Source organism: Toxorhynchites rutilus, chromosome 2 (genome assembly GCF_029784135.1).
Source record: "Toxorhynchites rutilus septentrionalis strain SRP chromosome 2, ASM2978413v1, whole genome shotgun sequence".
Classification (NCBI taxonomy): Eukaryota; Metazoa; Arthropoda; class Insecta; order Diptera; family Culicidae; genus Toxorhynchites; species Toxorhynchites rutilus.
Window position 1 is genome coordinate 145360151 of NC_073745.1, and position 27060 is coordinate 145387210.

The 27060-nt window shown below is 41.5% G+C and overlaps 1 protein-coding gene across 4 annotated transcripts in view; it reads left to right on the top strand.

Moving 5' to 3' along the window:
• The window catches only part of LOC129771816 (glucosylceramide transporter ABCA12), a 142600-nt gene that overhangs the window by 19872 nt on the left and 95668 nt on the right, over positions 1 to 27060 (top strand). Inside the window, exon 1 of one of the 4 annotated variants that reach the window (XM_055775871.1) lies at positions 7825 to 8695. The exons of 1 other annotated variant lie outside the window; for it this stretch is intronic. The gene's annotated coding sequence lies outside the window, so the exon portion shown is untranslated. Of the gene's footprint in view, positions 1 to 7824; positions 8696 to 25366; positions 25692 to 25761; positions 26122 to 27060 lie in introns of those variants that run through there. 2 more of the 4 variants (XM_055775872.1, XM_055775873.1) reach the window with 2 other exon arrangements.

Below are 27060 nucleotides of genomic sequence, written 5' to 3' on the forward strand. Positions count from 1 at the left end.
GAAACCGTTCGGAAAAAAGAAAAAAAGGATTCACCAGCAGAAGAAGAAATGCTCAAAAAACGTAAGGACGACCACGACAACGATGATCAAGGCGATAGTGCCGCCCAGGGCGACAGCGAAGAGCTGGGTGACAGCGACGACCAGAGCGGCACCGATAGCAAAAGAAACGACTGGAGCACGGTCACGAGAAGAAACAAGAAAAAAATAGTGAACGAGCAAAAAGAGAGGGAGAGAAAAGAGAAAACGGTGAAAAAAAAGAAGAAAGAGGATGAAAAGAAACAGGGGCCAAATGACAAGAAGCCTAATCCTCGGCGGGCGAGAGGCAAAGGCGATGCACTCATCGTCGAAGCCAAGGGCGACGTATCATATGCTGACCTCTTAAAAAAAATGCGAGAGGACCCTGGCCTCAAGAAACTGGAGGAGAGCGTGGTGAAGTCTAGGCGCACCCAGAATGGCGAAATGCTGTTCGAGCTGAAGAGAGACCCAGAAATCAGGAGCTCCGCATTTAAGGATCTTGTCGAAAGGGCTCTCGGTGACGGAGCGAACGTAAGGGCCTTATCCTCTGAGTCATCGATTGAATGCAGGAACCTCAGTCTGTTCACTACCGAGATGGACCTGCGTCAGAAGTTGGAGGAGGAAAACATCGTGGGCAAAGTTCCGATGAAAATCCGATTAAGAAATGCGTATCGCGGGACGCAGACCGCAACGATTCGTCTCCCAACGGACGCAGCGAACAAGTTGCTGAAGCTAGAGAGTATAAACGTCTGCTGGGCTGTGGGTCGTTTTAGAATAGTTCCGCCTGTTCCAAAGCAATAGGAGCGAAGTTTCAAGTGTTTAAACTTCGGCCATCTGGCGAAAGGCTGCTTGGGGCCAGATAGATCCAAACTGTGCAGGAAATGTGGAATAGAGGAACACTTTGCCAGCGATTGCAAAGGAAAGCCAAGGTGTATGCTCTGCGAGGACAGTAATGACCATACGACGGGAGGCTTTAATTGCCCAGTGTACAAACAGGCGAGGGCAAGCGAACAGTGATGGAGATAATCCAAATAAATCTCAACCATTGTGACACCGCACAGCAACTGTTGTGGCAGTCAACGACAGAAACAAAATGTGATGTCGCAATTATCGCGGAGCCGTATCGCATTCCCCCCGGTAACGGTAATTGGGTGACGGATAAAGTGGGAATGGCCGCCATCCAGGTCATGGGCCAATATCCCATTGAGGAGGTAGTCTCGAGGACTCGCGAGGGTTTCGTGATCACAAAGATCAACGGAATTTTCATCTGCAGTTGCTACGCACCTCCCAGATGGACGATGGACCAGTTCCACTATATGCTGGATGTCCTCACCGAGGAGCTCGCCGAACGAAAACCAGTCGTTATAGGAGGGGATTTCAATGCTTGGGCAGTAGATTGGGGAAGCAGATGCACCAACACGAGAGGGACTTGCTTACTAGAAGCTCTGGCCAAGCTGGATGTTACCCTGTGCAACGAGGGTACCACTAGTACCTTCCGTCGAGATGGCCGAGAGTCCATCATCGACTTGACTTTCTGCAGTCCGTCGTTAATGACAAAAATGAGATGGAGGGTATGCGAAGGATACACCCACAGTGATCATCAAGCCATTCGTTATACCATTGGCCAACGACACTCCGTGGCAGTACGGATAACTAGGACATGCCCGCGCAGGTGGAAGACAAAAATCTTTGACAAGGATCTTTTCATCGAAGCACTACGCGTGGAGAGTGGCGTCTTGAACATGAACGCGGATGAACTGACGGAAACGCTAGCCAAAGCATGCGATATAACAATGCCATGAAAAAGGGAACTCAGGTATAAGCGACCTCCAGCCTACTGGTGGAGTGAGACACTTGGCGTGCTCCGGGCCAACTGCCTCAGCGCCAGAAGACGCTTCCAACGGTCAAGCATAGACACCAGAGAAGAGCGGAGAGTGGAATTTAGAGAGGCTAGATCCACTCTTAAACGGGCGATTAAGCGGAGCAAATCTAATTGCTTCAGGGAGTTATGTCGGGACGTGGACGTCAATGTGGCAATGCTTACCGAGTGGTGATGGCGAAGCTCAGAGGCCCAACGACACCTTCCGAAATGTGTCCCGAAAAATTAAAAACTATCGTGGAAGGGTTATTTCCGCAGCACGAGCCAACGACCTGGCCACCCATGCCATATGGAGAGGATGAGGATAACATCGAACGCAGAGAGGTGACGAACTACGAGCTAGTTGCAGCTATGAAACGCCTCAAAACGAAGAAAGCGCCTGGCCCAGATGGAATCCCCAACGTAGCTTTAAAAGCGGCAGTCCTAGCATTCCCTGATATGTTCAGGACAGCAATGCAGAAGTGTCTAGACGAATGCTAATTTCCGGATCGATGGAAGGTACAAAAGCTAGTACTACTGCCCAAACCAGGAAAGACGCCGGGTGATCCAGCATCGTATAGACCCATATGCCTGTTGGACACTCTGGGGAAACTTTTGGAGAGAATCATCCTCAATAGGCTGACGGAATGCACGGAGGGAGTTCGTGGACTGTCCGATAGTCAATTCGGATTTCGGAAAGGGAGATCCACGGTAGATGCCATTCGCATAGTGGTCGAAAGAGCAAACAGAGCATCCAAACAGAAGCTCAGAGGAAATCGATACTGCGCAGTGATAACGATCGACGTTAAGAACGCGTTCAATAGTGCCAGCTGGGAAGCCATCGCGACTGCGCTCCACACGATGAGAGTCCCTGAATACCTGTGTAGAATACTGAGAAGCTACTTCGAGAACCGTGTTCTGGTGTACGAGACAAACACGGGCCAGGCGCAGATTAAAACTACGGCTGGAGTTCCGCAGGGCTCTATCCTGGGTCCATCGCTCTGGAACAGCATGTACGATGGCGTACTAAAACTGAATCTGCCCAGAGGTGTGGAGATCATTGGCTTCGCGGATGACATTGTTATTCTCGTGACCGGAGAATCCTTGGAACGGGTCGAAATGCTCGCGACCGAATCGATAGACATGATCGGAAGGTGGATGCAAAGTGTGAAACTGCAGATAGCCCACCACAAGACGGAAATGTTGATTGTCAGCAACCGCAGGGCGGTGCAACGTGCAGAAATCACCATCGGAGAGCAATTGACAACTTCGAAGCGAGATTTAAAATACCTGGGGGTGCAGATCGATGATCGACTGAACTTCAACAGTCACGTCGACTACGCTTGTAAAAAAAGCAACGAAGACAATCAATGCACTGACACGAATCATGCCCAACAACTTTGGCCCAAGCAGCAGCAAGAGGCACCTTTTGGCTAGTGTCTCCTCATCGACATTACGATACGGGGGTCCAGCCTGGATCGCGGCGTGAGAAACTCAACGGAACACGAGGAGGCTGAATAGTACGTACCGGCTCATGGCGATGCGAGTCGCGAGTGCGTACAGAACCATATCAACAGAAGCGGTCTGCGTCATAGCCAGGTTGGTCCCTATCAACATCATCTTGGCGGAAGACAGCGAGTGCTATATGAGGAGGGGAACCAGAGGAATCCGGAAGCTAATGAGGGCAGAGTCGATGGCTAGGTGGCAGCAAGAGTGGAGTGCGGCTCAAAACGGCAGATGGACGCACAGGCTCATACCGACACTAATGGACTGGGTAAACAGGAAACATGGAGAGGTGAATTTTCACCTAACGCAGTTTTTGTCTGGGCATGGCTGCTTCAGGCAGTATCTGCACCGGTTTGGACATGCAAGATCGCCTCTTTGTCCGGAGTGTGGAGATGTGGAGGAAACATCATGTCCGAGCTACAGCGGAAGTGGAGGGCCGACCAGCGTGCGGATAACGCCTGACTATAAAAGATGAACCACAGTGAGATCTGAAGCACCGGAGTACCCCACGAGAGCGGCCGTGACGGAGTGCGCGTTATGTTGGAGGGCACTACCTAATCGGCGCTCCGCTGGGAAGAGAAATCCTGCGAGGGTGACTGTGACGGGTTGCACGTCAAGTTGGAGGGCAATTCCTAATCGGTACACGTCTCGACGGGTAAGCGGAATCTGGCAAGAAGGATTGACAAATTGCTGGCAATGCCTCATGGTGGATTGTAAAGAAGAATACTGCGAGGACTTCGATGAAGCGAGCGCCTAGGAAGGCGTCACCAAATCGGTGTGTGCCTCACGAGAGTTGCTGTGACGGAGTGCGCGTTATGTTGGAGGGCACTACCTAATCGGCGCTCCGTTGGGAAGCGAAATCCTGCGAGGGTGGCTGTGACGGGGCGCGCGTCAAGTTGGAGGGCGCTTCCTAATCGGTGCACGTCTCGACAGGTTAACGGATACTGTCGCGAAGAACAGAAAAATGCCTGCCTTTCAACGCCTTATCGTGGCCTAGATGGAGGAACACTGCGAACATTTCGAAGGAGCGAGCATCATGGAGGAAGCCATCGACAAACTGGTGCGTACCCCACGAGAGTAGCTGTGACGGAGTGCGCGTCATGTTGGAGGGCACTACCTAATCGGCGCTCCGTTGGGAAGAGAAATCCTGCGAGGGTGACTGTGACGGGGCGCGCGTTAAGTTGGAGAGCGCTTCCTAATCGGTGCCCGTCTCGACGGGTAAATGGATGCCTGCAAAATGGTCATAAGCGCAGTGGAGAGCAACGAATGGTGAATAAGAATATAGAGAAAAAGGGAAGTATCAACGCTAGCTTGCGTTGAAAACTCGTGAAGTGCATGAGCACAGCCGCCCCCTGAAGTAGTCGCCTAGATGTGGTCCCGGGGGGAATGAGGCTACGAGTAGAGGGCTTGGTTTTTGTGGGTGCGATCCCCCCTCGACGTCTGGGTTATCCCTTCCCAGATAAGGCTGGAAGAGCGTTCCTCACCTCTATAAAAAAAAAGCCCTCACATGTTAGCACCTGTGCTCTCTTAGACATTACTATAGCTTACGACCAGGTGTGGCGGCGTCATATTCTGGCAACGCTTGTGAACTGGGTTTTGCGGGAAGAATGATGGCATATCTTGCTGGCTTTCTTACCGATAAAACATTCAAAGTAGCAGTTGGGGATTGCCTCTCCAGTGGGAAAATTGCTGAAAACGGAGTTCCCCAAGGTGCATTCCTATCGGTCATATCAATATCATCATCCTAATGGCAAAAATACAGGAATCGATTGCAAAGCGTAATTAAGAGGGTATCAGCCTATAACAGCGGAACTCGCATAATCATCGATGCTATTGAGAGATTACTAGCTGAAATAGGTGAACCGCCATTCGAGATGGTATGTGTGCAGAGGATGGTTCATGCATTATTTAGGTGGAAGGAGTGCCAACCAACCTATCGCATGATACCCCATATGGGGTAAGGGCCAAGCAAAAATATCAAACTCCAACAGGTGAGATAGTGCCTCGTCCAGTGCGGTTAAGTCGATGCTCTCCCAGAGCCTGGGTGCCGTTCTTCTCACTATTAAGTGGAAGATAAAACGGTTCGTTAGGGCCAGGGAAAACCCCCCGAAGGTGCAAGCGGTGGTGAACGAGGCTCTACGCACTGACTTTGCTAATCAAGGCATTGTCTATACCAGTGATTCTCAACCAGTGGGGAATTCCCCCCTAGAGGGGAATTTGGTCATTAAAAGGGGGGAAATGTACAAGACAATGTTGCACATTTACTTCGCTTTGAAGACGACAGTGATTAGCGAAAATTGTCACAAAAACTTTTTTGGATCACTAAAATTTGCAATCATCGACGAACATTTCCTAATCTGAAATGTAATGTTCAATTGAACAACTTCACAATGTTGGAAAGACTTTCGTCAGTGAATGTTGACAAAAAAGCGAAGGACGAAGCGTTACGAGTGTTGTTGTCTTTTGCGTAGTATTTATGCGAATCTGGATTTCCTACAACGCTGCTGATGGAAACAAAACGTCGTAGTAGAGTGGAAATCGAAGATGACATGAGATGGGCTTTTCGCCATCGTTCTCAAGAATTACCATTTTGGCCGAAATCGTTCAGGTGCAGGCGTCATTTGACAGACTTTATATACGTCACTTGACAGACTTTATATACCTTTTTTGTAATTTGATACAAGTATAAAATCATTTTTTTTGCGAACATAACTTGTAAACCGTTTGTATGTTTCACTATTTTACTGATATGTTACATACTTTCTTACAAAACACTGATAGAGGGATTGATTTTCGTATAGGGGGGAATGGAGCAAAAAAGGATGAAAACCACTGGTCTATACCGACGGGTCCGTCACCGATGACGCCTCAGCTATTGGGATACTCGATGGTAATGCTAAGACTAGCATTAGTGTTCCCAATGAGTTTAACATCTTCTCGTGTGAAGCTCTTGCCATTGAGTTGGCATTAGAGAGCGTCACCGATGCTGCTTTGTTCGGATTCGGCTGGCGTCCTCAAAGCTGTAGAGGGTGGTAAAATTGAACACCCCATCATTCAAGAAATTGAAGAGCAGCTATTTTGGATTCCGAGTCACTCCTGGATCCCAGGGAACGAGGAAGCCGACCGGCTTGCTAACGAAGGGCGGAGAGCCTCCATTGCCAGTATGGGTATACCTGGTAAGGGCCTCATTAAAAGGGCGGACAATTCCATTCTCCTCACTTGAAAGGCTGAATGGAATCGTGAAAGGGACTTGCAGTTTCGTAGAATCAAAGCATCAACCGGCAAATGGTAGGACAGGACCAACACGTATAAACAGCGATTTCTCTCAGGTTTTCGTATCGGACATACGTGGTTGACTCATAACTTCCTAGCAAAGAAAGAAGAGCCCTCCACCTGTTGCGGCACTCGCCTAACAGTGGGGTATATTCTAACGGAATGTATGCGAACTGCGAATCTTCGTAAGAGGTTTAACCGGTCGCCCAGATGTTGTATTGCAAAACGACACACAAAAAGAAAGAGACACTCTGGATTTCCTTGAAGAGGCTAGTACATTTGATACTGTAATCAATCCGTAGGGTTTGAACGCTTACACCATGGTATTATGTACCAGGGTAACCAAAAAGAAGCGCCTGCGCCCACCTGAAATGATTACCTACAAGTATTGTGTAACTTTGAGTAGTTGTTCTGGTGTGTAAGGGGGAAAAAAGAGGCGAATAACTGTATTTCAGCTCAAAAATCTCTATAATCCAATTCTACAACTACAACTACTGATTGAGAGTGACTAAGAGCGCTACAGAATATGTTGATTGAGCTTATAACTAAATTAAAATCTTCACATATCTATCATTTTCCAGAAATAGTTGAAGATCAATCATTCATTCATCTTTGTTTTTGAGGGACTTTAATTTTTGCAGTTCATTCGCCTCTATGAAGAGCACTCAACTGTAACCCAAAAAGCATAAAAATCAAAGCTGAAAGACTTGCTGAAGACTTGCCAATTCTTACATAATTGAACCCCGAAACCTCGCGAAACACATCTATGTTTCAACTACTTGCATCAATGCGTCAATCGGCCATAGATCTAGGTCTTTGAACCCACAACCTTACAGCGGTTCACCTCCGGGAAAGTACTTGCCCATTTAGACCTTCATCATACCGTCGTTCTGTATGCATTTCTAGTCGCGCCGCATATTAAATCAAGCCATAACCTACCGCAAAGCATGGGCAGCTGGTTGTCACACGTTTTTCGTTCATCGATGCTCTGTCTATGAAAATCGCCCCAAGCTCGCCATTCCTCAATACGCGCACTTCGCACTCTTGCTCGATTCCCGCCGCTGATTCTTTTTTCTCTCGCTCAGCGTCGATCACACGATCGTGCGCTGCTCGGACTCGCTGGCTTTTTTCCCGCGACACGATTCGGTTTGCACGATCAGTTCTGCGCCAACCGTTGGTCACATTGGACTCGTTTTTGTGTTTATCCGCCCGTCGGGAGGTTTCAAGCTTCCGCCAACAAAACTCTTGGAATTCGCGTATTTCAGCTTGAAGTCGAGCGATTGTTTTGCTTTCCAAAGTATTTACTCTCTTTCGTGGCGCGTCGATACATTTTCGTTTTGATTATTTTTTTTACCTGTGATAGAGTAACAACCTACAGTTCAATTGAGAAATACTCGTATATTATTGAGCCACATAAACGTTCGGCATAGTTTTCACCGTTCCCCCCCGCAGGGGTAAGTGCGTGGTGCCGATTGCAAATAGTGCAATTTTCGTGCACTTTCCCGACTGAATGGGCGCGCGCTCGAATATCCGGAATTTGACCGCTTAATGTGCGTGTGTATCAACGGTGATCGTTATCAGCTGGTTTGTGGTGTTTTGACTGGAAGATTAGCGCCAATCGCCAGGTGTAGACTTCAGCGTAGGATCCTGCTGGGTGAAAGAGCTGCGAGGAAGCAGGGGACCACTGCTGAAGAAAGTGTTTGATCGCCGCTGCTGTGAAAAAGTGAAAGTTACTCAAAAAAGAAATACCACACTAGAGGAGCTAACTGCAGAGTTAGAAGGCGATCGAAGAAGTGATCTTGTGACAGAAAATCTGAAGAATGCTATTATTATCAACGCCGAATTGGGGTCTAAACAATTACCAGTCGAGTCCAAAGTGATCGTTTAACAATTTGCTCAGTCGATGGGTGTAAAACGTGAGGTGGAATAATAATTTTAGTGTTTACCAGAGGCATCGAGGGAAGACGAATAATAGCAGTGCCAGTGTAGCTGAGGGTCATCTGTGTAACAACAATTTGACCGTTTTTTGTCTCACAATACAAGGTAGATTACATGAAAATTATTTTGTGTTGTAACGAAGCTTAATGAGATTTGAAAGTATTATGGCCATTCGGGTTTATTTATAGGAGTCGCAAATTTGATATTGTTTCGAAAAACCAAGTGCTACGCAATTATTTTGAAGTATACAACGATATGTGAGGGGCTTAGAATGAAAGAGGTGTAAGTGATTTGATCGATTTCTCTACATCGACTCTCTCTTTGGGTCATAACTTAGCTGCAAATACATTCCCAGCTGTATTTACCAACGTGGAAAATAGGTCAGAACCTCATCTTTTTTTTTATTAATTCGTTTATTTTTACAGGCTCAGTTACTTAAGTTTGAAGGAGCCGAATTCTTAAATATATTTTTAAAACTATATATATATAAACAATTTTCTTACATCTGGAAAACCGATTACTCGCGGTGTACTCGAGTTTAGAAGGGTGACATATTTTTAGGAGAAGGATGGGATATAAGGAAATTGTAACAATGTTGATGAGCACTCAATTCTTAAATCTATTCGTATATCTATAGTTTATTTACATTTCAACTTATTCTACTATTTATAGCAAGTGGACGAATTACCCGCAAAGGAAGGAAAGGAGGGTATAAGGATGTAGGGACAATCACACACGAAGATCTATAGCTTTAAGGAATACATATATATGGGACATGTAATCAAGGTCTAACCGAGCCAACACATCTCTCACCGGCACATTGGGCTGTCTTCCTCGGGCCCGAAGGGAGTTTTCTAAATTCGATCTGGCGACCAGATACACCTCGCACGACCAAACAACGTGCTCGATGTCGTGATAACCTTGACCACAGACGCAGAGATTGTTGCTGGCAAGATTGAAACGGAAGAGTAGTGCATCTAACGAACAGTGATTGGACATGAGTCGGGAGAAGGTGCGAATAAAGTCCCGACTCAAGTCCAGACTTTTGAACCACGGTTTGAGGCTAACCTTTGGGATAATCGAGTGAAACCACCGGCCCAATTCATCTTCATTCCACTTGCGTTGCCAGTTAGCGATGGTATTTTTGCGAACCAAAGAATAAAATTCATTGAAGGCGATTTGACGCTGATAAATATCGCCTTCAATTGCACCTACCTTTGCCAATGAGTCAGCCCTCTCATTACCCGGAATTGAGCAATGTGAAGGGACCCAGACAAAGGTAATGACATAACAGCGTCTGGATAAAGCACTCAAAATTTCTCGTATTCTCTCAAGGAAGTACGGCGAGTGCTTTTCCGACCTCACTGAACGGATAGCTTCGACAGAGCTAAGACTATCCGTTACAATGTAATAGTGTTCAACAGGTCGTGAGGCGACGCTGTCCAGCGCCCAGTATATCGCTGCCAATTCAGCAATATATACCGAGCAAGGATTCTGAAGACTGTGTGAGGTGCTAAAAATACGTTGAACACTCCAAATCCTGTGGACTCATTCATAGAGGACCCATCAGTAAAGTATATATTTTCGCAATTGATACGCCCATACTTTGCATTGAAGATTGTAGGAACGAACCCCAATTTAAGATAATCTGGATTTTCATGGATTTTCTCCTTCATGAACAGATCGAAATGTACAGAGGAATTGATGTAGTCAGGAAAACAAACACGGTTGGGAATATACGAAGAAGGAACAACCTGCATAGAGGTGAATTCATGATATGAATTCATGAATCCAGAATGAAAATTTAGCTCGATCAATTGCTCAAAATTTCCGATCACCAATGGATTCATAACCTTACACCGGATGAGGAACCGAAGAGATAATAAATTGAAGCGATCTTTTAGTGGGAGTACGCCTGCCAAAACCTCGAGACTCATGGTATGCGTTGAGGGCATACATCCCAACGCAATACGGAGACAAAGATACTGAATTCGCTCGAGTTTAATGAGGTGTGTTTTGGCAGCTAATTGAAAACAGAAACTGCCATACTCCATCACTGAGAGAATAGTTGTTCGATACAACATTATAAGATCTTCGGGATGGGCTCCCCACCAGGTGCCGGTAATTGTACGGAGAAAGTTTATTCTTTGTTGACATTTTTTACTCAGATACCTAATATGGGCCCCCCAAATACATTTGGAGTCGAACCAAACCCCAAGATACTTGAATGACATAGCATGAGTGATCGGTTTACCCAAAAGTTGAAGCTTTGGTTTTGCTGGTCTATGCTTCCTAGAAAAAACCACCATCTCTGTTTTCTCCGTGGAGAATTCAATCCCTAGCCCAATGGCTCAGGTTGAAAAATTGTTCAAAGTATCTTGTAAGGGTCCTTGCAGGTCGGATTCGTTTGATCCTACGACAGACACCACTCCATCATCTGCAAGTTGTCTTAGGCTGCAATTTTGTGTAAGGCAATTGTCGATGTCGCTTACATAGAAGTTGTACAAAAGGGGGCTTAAACATGAGCCCTGGGGGAGGCCCATGTAAGAGACCCGACTTACTGCCGAATCTCCGTGAGAAAAGTTCAAATGTTTCTCACAAAGCAAGTTATATAACATATTATTCAATAGAGGCGGCAGACCCCGAGAGTGTAATTTGTCTGACAAAACCTCTATTGAAACAGAATCAAAGGCCCCCTTTATGTCCAAGAATACTGAAGCCATTTGTTTTTTTTCGGCGTAAGCCATTTGAATTTCTGAAGAAAGCAACGCAAGACAATCATTCGTCCCCTTGCCCCTGCGGAACCCATATTGTGTATCTGAGAGTAGGCCATTTGTTTCAACCCATCGATCAAGACGAAACAAGATCATTTTCTCCAACAATTTCCGTATACAAGACAGCATTGCTATTGGGCGGTACGAATTGAAGTCGGACGCGGGTTTTCCGGGTTTTTGAATAGCTATAACTCGTACTTGTCTCCAATCATCTGGAACAATATTATGCTCCAGAAACCGATTGAATAAGTTCAACAAGCGATGTTTCGCCACATCAGGGAGATTTTTCAACAAGTTGAACTTAATTCTATCCGATCCCGGAGCAGAATTGTTACATGAAAGGAGAGCTAGAGAGAATTCTACCATCGAAAACTCGGAATCAAAATCGCACCTATCTTGTGGTATATCTCGAACAATTTTTTGCACAGGAGCGAAATCAGGACAAACCTTCCGTGCAAAATTCAAAATTCATCGATGTGAATATTCATCGCTTTCATTCGTTGAAGAGCGATTTCTCATGTTTCGAGCCACTTTCCATAATTTTTTCATTGACGTTTCTCGTGACAAACCTCCCACGAAATTTCGCCAATAAGCACGTTTTTTCCCTTTGATCAAGTTTTTAAATTGATTTTCAAGGTCCAAATACGTCTGAAAATTTTCAGGGGTTCCACGTTTCCGAAAAGCTTTAAATGCATTCGATTTATCTACATAAAGCTTGGAACATATGCTATCCCACCATAGATTGGGAGGCCTTCGACGAATAGTGGAACCTGGGATGGGTTTCGTTTGAGCGCGAACCGCGCTGTCATAGATCAAACGAGAAAGGAAGTTATACTCCTCCAATGGAGGTAAACCATCTCTGGAATTGATGGCTAGAGCAATCGCGTCCGTATATTTTTTCCAGTCAATGTGTCTCGTGAGGTCATATGCCATGTTTATAGATTCAGAAGAATTCGACCCAATGGTGATGGAAATTTTGATTGGCAAGTGATCACTACCGTTGGGGTCCTGGATTACATTCCACTTGCAATCTAACGATAGTGAATTCGAGCAAAGCGAGAGGTCAAGAGCACTTGGGTTAGCAGGAGGTTTAGGCACACGTGTTTTTTCCCCAGTGTTCAAAACGGTCATATTGAAGTTGTTACAAAGGTCATATATCAACAATGAACGATTATCGTCGTACTGTTCCCCCCAGGCAGTTCCATGAGAGTTGAAGTCTCCCAAGATCAATCGTGGCTCAGGAAGGAGTGAGCACATGTCATCAAGTTGTTTGCGGCTAACCGCAGCTCTCGGAGGCCAATACAAGCTGACAATACAGAGGTCTTTGCCTCTGATGTTTGCATGACAAGCAACAGCTTCGATCCCTCCAATAGGTGGAAGGTCAATTCGAAAAAATGAGTGGCACTTATTGATCCCCAATAGTACCCCTCCGTATCTGTCATCGCGGTCCAAGCGTATAATATTAAAATCGTGGAAAGAGATATCATCTCGCGAAGAAAGCCAAGTTTCGGACAGAGCAAAAACATCACAATTGAAGTTATGAATTAAAAATTTGAATGTATCCAATTTAGGGATAAGACTACGACAATTCCACTGAAAAACAGTGATATCTCCGACCTCTCTATCTAAATTAGACATCAAGAGAGATAATCATTGCAAGGAGGGGCCATGTTTGCATCAATTGCTGTAAAATTGTCTTTAATACTGGAAGCATTGAGATGACAAGGGTTCTGATGGAGTCGGAAACATTAAAACACTTGAAGATTTGATCCAAAAGGTCAGACAACTTTATAAATCCCGAATGGGAAGTTGAACTGGACGGAAAAACAGGGACAGTTGGGGTTTTTGATGTCCCCTCGAGTGCTGGGTCGTTCGAAGATGAAATATTCCCACGGAAGCCAGGAGGAACCTGATTTTGCTTGTCCGCTGCACTCGATTTTTTAGGCAAGCTAACTGGGGGTATCACCGGGGGGACTTGTTCTTGAACTTTGGGAGTGGTCACATTTTTGCGCCGGGGATTCCCTTTGAAAATAAACGGTGTGCCCCCGCTAGCTGTGTCCGCTTCCATTTCATCAACTGGCAACGTGGAAAAGATATTGTGTGTTGAGATTGGTTGTTGTTGTTGTTGGGCCAGTGGAGAAGCGCCCTTTAAAATTTCCGCAAAAGTGCGCTTCGAGCGTTCCTTTAAAGAGCGCTTCTGTTTCTCCCAGCGACTCTTGTAAGTTTCACAAGCTGAGAGCGCGTGTGGGGATCCTCCGCAATATGGACACTTATGCTCAGTCGCACTGCAGGATTTCCCCTCATGTTGCTCTCCGCAAGTGGCACAGCGCTCCTTGTTGGCACAATAATCTGAAGTGTGACCAACTGACTTGCATTTGTTGCAAGTCATGGGCTTTGGCACGAAGAGTCGCACAGGTAGTCTCAATTTGTCCACCATAACGTAGTCAGGGAGGGCGGCACCAGCAAAGGTGACTCGAAACGAGTCTGACGGCGTAAATTTAGTTTGGTCCCCATCATGGGAGAGTTTCCCGAGTTGGCGACAGTCCAAGATCTTTACTTCCATTGAGGGAAGCTTCTTGAACTTGCCTTTTCCTTCTTTTTTTATTTGTTCGCTCGTCAGACCCGTTTCAGTTATCACCCCCTCAATTTCTACGTTATGGGAGGGTATAAATGTTCTATATTCGAGAGTGAAGTGTTGGTCAGCAACAATCTCGTTTGCGTGTTTCCGTTCATTCACGACAACCCGCAATTTGTTCGGTCTAACCCTGCGAATTTCAGATACAGAAGTGTATCTGGCCAGATCTTTCATGATCTGAATCACGTTAAGGCTTTTTCCTTTTGGTTTTGGCCGGAGGAAAACAACCCACGGGCCAGTTCCAGGTGCATCTTCTGGATAAACTCTGACACGTGGAGCGGAGACAACAGAGGGAGAAGACGAGGACGAGGACGAGGACGAGGATTGGGTTGGATCGGAAACATCAGAAGGGGGAAGCGAAATCGATGATGGGAGAGGGGGAGTGGAAGTAACAGTGGGTTCAGAAGGGAGGCTTGCTATTTTCTTAGAGGGGGGCTTGGAAGGATGAGCAGATTCGTCCCCAGAAGAATTATCTTCTTTTTGAGGGACTCGTTTATGTTTTTTCCCAGATCTTGAATGGGATTCATTATCGGAGATCTCCATCTCTGGAGATCCTCCACTATTCTCCATTTTACAAAAATTTGTGGCTTATTTCTAATCTATTATTGATTTTAACAATAATCTCAAAAAAAAAAAATAACAAAACAAACAAACAAAAAATTATGATGATAATATTAAGCAATGAACATATGAGTTGAACAATAATATTAATATTAAATATGTGTACCTTAATATAAAAGTTGTTCCGATACTGCGCTCTACTGCCCTATCCAGGGAGAGACAGAGGCTACGCGCTATGGATCAACACAATAGCGCAAGAATAGCTCACACGGTCACGTGATGATAATTCCCGTTAACGACAGCCACACGATGGCGATCCCGTTATGCCAATGTTCAACAGCCGCCAAGGGCTGCAAGCTGCAAGAGCGCTGCTTCCTTTGTTCCACTTCACAAAAGGTCAGTTCGAAAGCGGACAGCAATGACCTTCACTCGTACACTATACCAATCGCACAATAGTAAAAGTGGCAACGCACAATAACGACACTGAACTTTACTCGTCAAGAGTTGGATAGCGAATGAGAACCTCATCTATCGGCAAATTTAATTTGGAAAGTTTTTGCAGTTGAGTTATTAACTAAATAAAAAGTTGATGAAGAGAAAACGATCAAGTCACTTACACCCCTTGCATTCTGAGCCCCTCATGTTGAAGTCGTTCTCGCCCAATGAATCACACATTGCATCTATGATAACCTCACGCGGCCTTTACTCGCGTGCAGAAATAACGTTTGTGTTTCAAAATAAACAAACATGACTAAAGGTGTCACTAGACTAGACATAACATTTTTTGCTGTGAGGAAGGAAATAAATTCAAACGGTAAACTGAATTTCACAATAAGGTTTGTGATTTTTTGGTTGTTAATACTTTCTTTTGACGTAGGACTACGTGTGCCAAATCAGAAAACCGGTCACGTTTTTATGAAATAAAGTTAATGTTAATAACTATTTTCGCTGCGAACGGATTTTAACGATTTGCATATCAATCGAATCGGAAATTTTCCAAGATTTGTTTGGTATGTTATACCTTACAATCCCATAGTCTGTATATGGTTTAAATTGATGAAAATTGAAAGCATTCCCATTTCCCCATACATTTGTTCTGTTCATTTGTGTGCTTTCCCGAACAGAGCAATCGATAACGAGCAACTTATGCAGCCGCTAGAATAGAAACAGTCGGAGACTGTTTGAATCGTTGAATCGTTGGATTTAATGTGAATGAATGAATCGTTGGATTTAATGTATCCATAAATAAAGGAAAAGAAGAAGAAGAAGAATAGAAACAACGATAGGGGATAGCGAAAAGAGAATATTTGCGAAGTAAGTAAGCTGTTGCTAGTGTATAAGTATTGCATCTCCTCTGAGTAAAATTCTCAGAACCTTTTTGTGCCCGAAACAACAAAGGTCGCTTATTCTGCTCGTTTTGTATTTTATGTTTCCCCTCGAGCTGTGAACGCTAGCGCAACTTTTTACTGAAGAGTTATTTATGAACTTTCGACGTATTCGCAAATAATATCCAAAATGATAAACCAACAAATTAAAAAAAAAGGATTGCATAGTCCTACGTCCTAAGCGGTCGTGTCTCGGATACAACCCCTCGATTTTTTCATTATTGTATACAAGGGCAGTCCGGCAAGTACTTAGCCTACAAAAAAACAACATTTTTGGAAAAGTTGAGATTTATTTCTCAACAAGTCACCTTTTAACTCGATACACTTGAACCAGCGATGCTCCAACTTCTTCAATCCATCTGAAAAATACGTTTTCTCGAGGTCTGCAAAGTAGGCCTCCGTGGCGGCGATGACCTCCTCATTCGACTTAAATTTCTGCGCGGCGAGTGACTTTTCCAAGTTTGGAATACGGAGAATACGGTGGATTTGGCATCAGTTCGTAGTGCAATTCGACCAATTTGGCCGTGGCGACGACGGAATTTCCATTTTTTTCCATTTTTCTAAAATCCGCGGACACGCCCACTTCCACACACGGTCAAAACAAAACTACGATTCCGATTCGGCTGAAATTTTGACCATTTTAGCCATTTACGAGAATGTACTACACGATAAGTAATCTCTCTTGTGATACTGAGCGTTCCTCACCTCTATAAATATATATATATATATATATATATATATATATATATATATATATATATATATATATATATATATATATATATATATATATATATATATATATATATATATATATATATATATATATATTTTCAAATTGAGATGGTGAAGATGAACACATGACCGCTTCTTTAATTTATTTGTTGTTCATGTCCTATTCATTCGGCAGCGGATTAATGGATTAATATTCTGAACGAATGATAAATATTATAAATCACATAATAGCATTTGGTTTAGATTGTGTTCATATTAGGAGAATATAACAGTTTAGCCGATTATAGGAACTTTTGGAAGGTTGTAAGTTTGTGAATTATTTTCATAAATAAAAGAACAAGCTTTGATATCTCAATTAACACATTAATTTTTACATTGGAAAATAATATTTTTTATATACAGCCATTCCATGCCAAACCGATATGGTGGTTCTCAGATTTTGGAAAAAAAATCATAGTTTTGTTCCTTTCCGCAAAATATTAAATCAGTACTTTTTATTTTCTCATTAGAGTGCTCCCTTTTATCCAAAAATGATTTTTGTTTCAAAATTTCATAACTTTTGAACTACTTAACCGATACAGATGGTCGACATATCAAATTAAAGCTAATTCCCGGAGAAATATTACACTTGCAAAAAATTTGGATCTTGTTTTTGTAACTATTGATGTTTGTTTTTTACTGTTTACATGGCTTTGGTCTAGAAGGAGCTATATTTTCTTATATTAAAGCGGTTTTTTGTTTCTGAGTAATGATTTTTCAAAGTTAACTGGTGGTCATTTCTTTAAATCATATTTTCCGTTTTATCCAAAAATGACTTTTTAAAAACAATCATTCAGATGACCGACATCGATTCAGATGACCGACATATTAAAGTTAAAGTCAATAAGCTGACATTCTTCAAAAAAAATATAACTTGCGGGAAGATTGGATTCTATTCGCATAGATCTAGTCTAGTCACATAAGAAAATTCTATTTATTTCACATCGTCTTCGATTACTCGCACTGACTGTATAAGTTCAGTCTAAGTATAATTCCTAATCCTATTTTTAAAATTTTGTTTCGTTAAATTAAAGTCGAGTTCATCACATACGGCATTGAACTGTCGAATACACGAGTCAAGAGGGTTATTGCAGCCGTAGTTAGTCCTATGATACGGGACTGCTTACAAAAATGAGTTCGGAAAACGACGGAGGGTGTTCAGCGGAATCTGTGCGAGAAGTTCAGGGCAGTCAATACATCCTTGAATTATGTCAAAAATGAGCATTCGCTGTATTGTAGTGCGCCTGGAACTTAATGATTCCAATCCTAATAGCTTACATCGGTCGGAATACGGAGGAAGATTGGCTGGATCGTTCCATGGAAGTCGTCTCAGAGCAAACCGTAAAAAGTTTTTCTGCACCCGTTCGATTGACAAAGCGTGAACTACGTAATGGGGATGGTCGATTTGGTCAATCGGAGCAGCATACTCAAGAATACCACGAACTAACGTGCAGTACGAAGTCTTCAAAGCATGAATATCAGTGAACTCGCACGCATGACGGCGAATGAATCCTAATGGCAGGTTTACATTAGGGAGATCTATAGCTATAGATGGATTTATTCACGTGAAAATAGGTGTAAACGGGTGAGAATAAATATGATACACTTATTCGAGGCATATATAAATTGAATAAATTCAGCATATGTAAACGCTTGTGAATTTCTCACTGGTGAGAAATCACTAAAGTTGGATGCAGTTCTACTTCAGGTGAATAAATTCGCCTAAGATATGAATATATTCATTATAGAAGTTCACGCTAGTGTAAACGGTTGATACGATTTCTATAAATCTCATCATATTTCTTCACATGAATATCGGCGAATGCAAGCTTAAATTGAACGAATACTTGAAATATGTAAAATTTGAAAAATAATAACCCAGAAATGAAAAATAAGACCTCTCTGATTTTTGGATATATTATGTAAAAAAATATATCCAGCTTTCCAGAAGAAAAAAATAAAAAAAATAAGCAAGCGCGCTCTATCTTTAACCGAGAAAACTATGAGAAACTAACACAATTAAAAATTACTTAAACATAAATCAAATGTTTTCGCAAATGTAATATTTTTTCAAATAAAACTAAAAAACTAAGCTTCAATTTTATATGTCGATTATCTGAATCGGTCCAGTAGTTATGAATTTATGTAGTGAAAAAAAGGGAGAGAATTGTTTTTTTTCGAACCATCGGATAACTTTGAAAAAATCGTAAATCAAAAACGAAAAAATATCTCTCTGATTTCAGGATATGCTATGCAACAAAACCTCAGCTATCAAGAAAAAATATACGAAAACTAGCTGATCCGGCAAACGTTGTTCTGCCATAAAAAATATTCGTAGTGAATAAGTTGGTTGTTAAATAAAAACCAATATATTAGTTGTATGTGTAAAGATGTTTTAACGATCTACACATACGTGAAACGTTCGTGACTCTTGTGTTCATACTTGTGTTTGACATACCAACGAATAGAGCGCCAAGTCGATGACCACCGGCAGAAATAAATTAAAAAAAGCCATTCCTTTTGTTAATTCGATGTATTTAATTAACGAATCTGACATGTTTGTTCTCTTGAACGTTAAATGTAAAGTGAAAAAAAAAATATATTTTGTCGTAAAGCAGACAAGTTAAATAAAGGAAATCAATATAAATTTCGTTGTTGCAAATGTATTTGTTGCTCTTCATCGAACTACAGAACTCAACATTAGTATGAGCATTGAATGTTTTGCTCAGCTGTGGCGAAATGGCACTGTCCAACGATTTTAAATGTCAATGTCTGCGTTGTTAATTTTTAAGAGTGATCGGCCATGAAGGTATTTCTCCGTTGATATAGTGGACATCCACCTTGACTTGCGGTCGTTTCGTTAGTGAAATATTTAGAAAAATACACTGTTCATTTTCCATCTGCCACAATATTGAACCATGTTTCTGGTAACATATCGACCAGTAACCCATATCCCGTCATTAGCAGATCCGAAAACAATTTTAAGTTGATGAAATTTGAATGACAATTTTTACTCGATGTTGCTTGAATTAGAAGACATAGTCAAGACCCTAACTTAACTAATTTTCTTTAAATCACCTTGTATCTCCGCCAATTAAATAATTAAAATAAAATAATTATCAGAGGCAATTTTCGTTGAATATTTTTCCCTATGTGCAAAGAAATTTCGTTTATAATTTTTGTTTTAAAAGCGTGTTTACTTCACTCGTAAATCCATAACAATTTGCGCTTCACAGAAATGGAACACGAAGCTTGATGACGTCTATATAGGAGATGGGAGTGATGCTTTCAGGTTATATGTACATTAATGCCAAATTTGAATAAAATAGAAATAAAAGAAAAAAAATTATTTTAGATTTTTTCTGCATGTGGCAACACTAATCGGTTGGTTATATATGGTTATTAAACATGCCTACCAAGTTTTTTTTGTGCATAATTCCATGAAAATCGCCCAAACCGTTTCGGAGGAGTTCGACCAGGAACATCGTGACACGCGATTTTATATACACTCGACAAAAAAATTAGAGGAACAAAATGCGAAGTCGGAAATTTTAAGTAACTTTTGACATGCTGTAACTTCGTGAAAAATAAACGCATATCGATGGGATGCACATCATTTTGAAGCTACAACTTTCAGGTATTAGAATATTTTTAACTTGGTGTGTATAGGTATGGCGGGCAACAATATCGGGAAGAAATGAAAAATCGATTTTCCTTTTTTTTCAAAAAATATTCTGGACTAACAAATTTTTTTTGCCAACCAACTCAACAGCAAATCCAATTAACCTCATCAATCAGCTTTTTTTGGTTCCAAGAACGTTCCTGTAGGACCTTTCCAAACAGAGATATTTAACTTGAATGAAAAATTACCCCTTCGTCTTTGATGATGAATAATTCAATAAACAACCATCGCACCGCAAATCGAAAGGCAGTTTTGAAATCACCAATAAATTCTGCACAAGGATATTTTATTTTTTTGACAAAAAAAATTGTTTAAATTTTTTGCATCGATTTCAAAAAAGTGCCAAAAACAAGATTTTCATAGTGCTTTAAAAAAATCCACTGTAGTTCTGCAAATATCGTAGTAAGTTCTAATGTTTGCAGGCAAATCTTTAGCCTAGGTTATTCCCTAAACATCTGTGAACGTTTCATATTGATACGACCAGCCGATTTTTCAAAGTTTGGAGTAAATTAGAGGAGCATTTAATCGGAAATCGTACCAGAAGTATAAAATCATACACGACTCTCAGAATGAACGATTCGTAACTTTCGTCTTTATGAGTTTGTGGGTGAAGAGTGCGTGTATGTGTGGAAATGCGTATGAATATGTGTGTGTATCATCACTCCTTACAATATTTGTACCTACAAACGCATGAAAACGAAACGAAAACGAATATGTACGTAAAATATTCTAATACCTGAAAGTTATAGCTTCAAAATTATGCGCCTCCCATCGATATGCGTTGATTTTTCACGAAGATACAGCATGTCAAAAATCACTCAATATTTCCGACTTCGCCCTCTGTTCCTCTAATTTTTTTGTCGAGTGTATAAAGAAGACTATCTGACCCGGTAAACTTCGTCCCGCCAAACATTTATTTCTCGTTATCGCATCCACGTTTTCTTACTAATTGCACGTTCATGGGTCCAATCGCAGAACTGTTCATTGATTGATCTTTACTTTATTTCACTTCGTCTTAGGAAAAAAAAAACATCTCACAGACTGACAAATCTTAAATACTACCTAATATTCCTAATTCTACGTTTAAAAATACATTTAGATACATTAAAATCGAAGTGACATTGAACTTCATCAAACGCACCGAAGCAGCTGGACAAAGGACAGTTTTGCCCGTACGACGTTGTATGCGGCCGTATCGCCAATAGCTGTCTTTCGCGGAGCTGTCTGGTGGGAGCGTAAAACCGTATCTCGCTGATTAACTCCGCACAGTCGATGTTTCCGGACAGTAAATCAAAAACAAACAGACGTTGAATTTTCTTCCGCCTCGCCGAAAGCGTTTCTATATCAATAAGCATGCAGCGACTCTCGTAATCAGGAAGATGAGCGTAGCGAATAAAACAGGGTTGCACTTTTTCGATCCTGATGATGTGCGTTGTATGGTAAGGAGCCCACACGCATGCTGCGTATTCAAGGACACTTCGAACCATTGAGCTGTACAGAGCCTTCAGCGTGTACGGGTCACGGAAGGACTGCGTGTTCCGCCGGATAAACCCTAGAACAGCGTATCCTTTTGCGATGACGTTGTTGATGTGTTCGGTAAACTTTAGTTTGATGTCGAGAATTACCCCGAGATCTCGAATGGAGTTAACGCGATCGATAACAGCAGAACCGATGATGTAGTCATGGGACAGAAACGATTGGCGCCTTGTAAATGTGATTGTCTTGCACTTGCTGATGTTCAACTCCATGCCATTATCAGTACACCATGCAACCAATTCATTCACGTCAGCTTGTAGAGCACAGCAGTCCAATATGGAAGAGATTTTCCTAAATATTTTTAGGTCATCAGCGTAGAAAAGCTTACCAGACCTCAGCCGGCTGGCGAGATCATTGACGAAGAGAATAAAAATCAAGGGCCCAAGAACGCTCCCTTGAGGGACGCCGGATGAAATATGATATGTAAGGGAACGAGCACTTCCAACTCTCACGAAAGCTTTTCTATCGGTTAGATACGATCTGAGCCAGTTATCTATTCAGGAAGTCCAATATGTTTGAGTTTCGCGATAGATCTTCTAATCTACCCTTTAAAATTATTTTTTACTTTAAAATTTCAGTACTTTTACCAAAACTCGACATTATAATATCAGATTGTTTTCAGACACAATTCTCGCGCAAGTTTTTTCATCCACTTGCAACTAACATGTTTCTCCGTCACATGGAATAAATGTTTGATACAGAAAATATGATAGAATGAAGACAGTCCTAGGACAATTCCTTTCTCGAGTTTTGCTCTTATCAACAAATTCGGCGATCCATTTTTATTTATATAGATAGGAGACGATATAGGAGTGCGTTGTATCACATTAAAATCCATTTCCACTTTCGAACGAAGATCAATTTCGTTACCGCAAACATCAAATGGACTAACAACGCTTGTCAATATGTAATTGTAGAACGCATGCAAATTGATTTTTTCGAATTTTCCCATTTTCTTTCAGAGTTTTCCGAAAATTTTCAATTGTCATGTTTGGTAGAAATATGTGCATTACTTTTATGGGACCCCCTCTCCTTCCCAGAAGAAGAAGGGGTGTCATACCATCATAGAAACATTTCTCGTACCCAAAAACCCTCACATCTCAAATTTGACTCCATTTGCTTGATTAGTTCTCGACTTATGCAGAAGTTTGTGTTTCATTTGTATGGCAGCTCCCCTTAAGAGAGGGGTAGGAGTATCTAACCACCATAGAATCGTTTATTGCACCCTAAAACCTCCACATGCCGAATTTCGTTTCATTTGCTTGATTAATTCTTGAGTAATGCAGAAATTTGTGTTCCATTTGTATGGCAGCCACCCCCTTAGAGAGGGGTTAAGAATCAGACAGACAGAAATCCATTTTTATATATAGATAGTAGTACTTTCGGGTTTTCCTCAAAATATGCCTCAATTTCGGTAATCATTTCATCATCGGTCTTAAAGTTAAAAGAGAAAGTTTAACGATATGAGAGAAATATGGGTATTTGACCTGATTTGACTTCTTAGGGAGCTGAACCCTTCCATTGATAAATACGAGATACTCAGGGCGGATAATTTAAGAATTCTGATGTAAAAAAAAATAAATTAAACTTGAATATAGAAGTGTAATTTTTTTCTTAATTTTACCATGTCCATGTGGACATTAGATATGTGTCCATGTGTTATGTGGACAGCTTTTTACTCAGTAGTAAGCCGATCCTCAAACACAGTTCAAGGGGTCTCCCTAAAAAATATACTTGTGGGGAAAACAGTTGATGCAAAAGATGACAGGTCGCGTTTGGGGAAAAAGTTCAAAGAATGGGCTATGGTGAGAAGTAAGACTAACACAATAAGCATAAAAACCAGTAACCAGATACACTGGAAAATAAGAAATAATACATACATTGAATCTTTATTTGCTACATGGTATTTAATACACTAGCGTATCGTAATTCAGCCAATGTAATAATTGACACGACCATAAAAGTTGTTCGACACGAGTACCGATTACTCATTAACTACTTGCCAGAAGAGGAGTGGAGTGGAATTTTTGAATGAGATATTCATTTTTAGATAGAAAGCTCAAAGCTTACAGTTTACTTCTCACAATTGACAAATAATCCTCAATCGGTTTTAGTTTGGGATGCCGTTCGGTTCAATAAGTTCCTCAAAAACTTTTCGTTGCGCCAAACTGTGATTTATGTTCACCTTGGAATTATTGTGGTCTCCGTTGATTTTACCAAGAATTCTATGTGCTTCAACTGCACTTGACATGCAGAATGATATGCACTGAGTTTCAAACTTGCTTGTAGTACTTAGGGTACAGTATGCGATCATCTTGGGATGCCAACCAAATTTTTGAAATAACTGAAAAAAAATCGAAAAAGTGCTACAAAAAACTGGAAAGAGTCGATTTCCTTTTTCCTCAATTTTATTTCTATTGGCAATAAAAATACCGTTATATAGTGACCGTGTTTGTAAAAAACATTTTCAATTTTCATTATCCTATTTGAAAAGTCAGGGTTAGTTAAATACAAAATATAAAACAAAAGTTTAATATTAAAATGTATGATTACATTTTAATATTAAACTTTTGTTTTATATTTTGTATTTAACTAACCCTGACTTTTCTTTATGCATCTCTACATAATTTTTGGAAGCTAGAATTCCTCGAACAGACGCCGTTGGTACCACTGTTTGGTCGAACTCGAATAGTGACAACTTGCCAAGTTAGAAGTATCAAGAAATTATTATTAATATAATAGAAATAAAGAAATGCAAATAAATTTATCGTCCCCCTAAAATCGTGAACTGCACTGAACACGAAATTAACAAACTTTTCGAGAGTGAAAATGCTAAAATAAAATATATCAAACTATGAGAAATGTTGATTATGAATGCAGATAGTGTGTCACGAAGCTTTCCGAAAGCACAAAAGTTCATCTCTGCAACAAGTTAATTCAATTGCTGCAGTACAAAGCTAGTTATATAAATTAATAGATACGCACGGTTGAGAATATCAGCTGAGCAACAGTTCAGCAATGTGAACACGCTGTGTACTCGTAAGCTTTAATCAGTGGTGTATTTCGCGAAAAAAAACATCACAAATGTTTCCAAGAGACCGTGGAAAATAAGGAAACATTTAAATTCGAATCCAATATGCAGCTTGCAGCAGCTGACAAAAGTGGGTACGAAAGTTCTAAAATTGCTGCATCATTTCGTTCTAAACTCAAGAACTAGCCGTAGAACATTCGAGGAAAAAACACACAGCTATCACGGAAATCATTCGAATTAAACGATCGATTTCTCGTTTGAACCCGGAAGCAAAACACGCGCGGTGAATCTCCCACCAACTGATGATTACGAATTCCCTGCCAGATGTTCTATCATATTTTTGTCGAGTTGGGTTGTGCATCGTGAGGACTGTTGTTGCAGAAAGTCGTGAATTTGTATTAAATAAATACTGCCGCGGACAGAGCCCGCTTGACTAATAGCCAGTGGATGCATACGCGAGTGCAGGCGCTAGTGGTTAGTGGCTAGTGGCTTAGTTATTATACTCACTCCTCGCGCTACACTGGAGTAAACAGAGTTGTGCAACCGTTCGAGCGCTTTAATGGATCTCCGATAGACCAACTACTCGTAACCTGGGTTTGTAGTTGTGCTGCTGGAGTTTTCAATTGACACTGTTTCGTCACTGAGGAGATCAAGTGTAATATGAAGGAAAAGTGGCGATAACCAGTTTCAGCCTCAGCAAATTTCTATCGACTTGACTCTGCGGTGAGTATTTGGTGAGTGCTTGGATGAGGCAACTCGAGCTACCCTCGAGAGAAAGAACTCGGCTCGAAAAGTGAGAGTAAACAACGAAACTTGTGCGACAAGATCGGGTTGAAGATTATGGTGAAAACGAGCAAAGCGTTACACCACACGTGAAGACAAATTTTGTTGCAGAACCGTGACATGAAATTTCTTCGCTAAAATAATATGTAGAACAAAAAGTGTTAAGCCATACCGCGAGTGGATCTATTTATAAACACGACGCTAGCAATGTGATGATCCCATGTGTCGATCACTGCGCACAACTGCACCAATGTAAGCGAAATAAGTGTAATCAGTTGGTTGTTGTTTATAAAGCGCCGAGAGATAATCGACAATTCTTACTTAGCCTCAGTGTACTCAACAGAAGTGAGTGGAAACCGATCGATTTGAGGTATGCTATAAGTCCATCAGCCAGCCATAAACTAGCGCAAACTGCGTGGTATCAATTTCATGGAATGAAAAACCGAATGAAATACTTTTGATTGGATTTTGCACTCGCTGGCCGTGCAAACAATCGTTCCCATTTCAAACACGTCGGAGCCTAAATTACATTGAACCTGCGGGTCGATGCTCAAGTTGAAAAATTGGAGTGTGTTTGAAAATACTGCATGCTATGAAGAATGCTTACTCATAGATATTGCATTAAGTATCAAATATTGTATATGTGTAATTATTCAAATGACAATTTTTTGGGAAAAATAACCCTTTCATAGAGAATCATAGAAAATTAATTACAGACTGGCAAGGGTATCTCTGAAGGATATGTAAACTCTGCTTACCCAAACCAAGTGGCATTGATCTGAACATCGTAAACGGAAAAGGCAATATCTTGTGAATATGGCGAGTTGGGTAGGACTCTTCTTTTACGCGTTTTCAAGTAGGTTTTCAGCGACTTTCCAATATGTGACCGAGCGTTGCCAGCACTCCTCACATTCCTGTTCATGAAACGGTCGTAGAGTGAGTTTGGTTTAAGCTGCTCCTTCGAAAATTTATCGGTGCACCGAACCGTTCTTTATCTTCGCCTAGACATCATTATGGTCGCCGTAAGTTTAATCAAGAATTTTTTTTTTGACGTACAACTACGTCTTTCATTAAGGGTGCCAAATCAGAAAACAGGTCACGTTTTCATGAAATAAAGTTAACGTTAATAACTATTTTTGCCGCGAACGGATTTTGGCGATTTACATACCAAAACGAATCGGAAATTCCCTAAGATTTGTTTGACATGCTATACATTACAATCCCATAGTCTGTATATGGTTAAAATTGATGAAAATTGGAAGCATTTCCATTTCCTCATACATATGTTCTGTCCGTTTGTGTGCTTTCC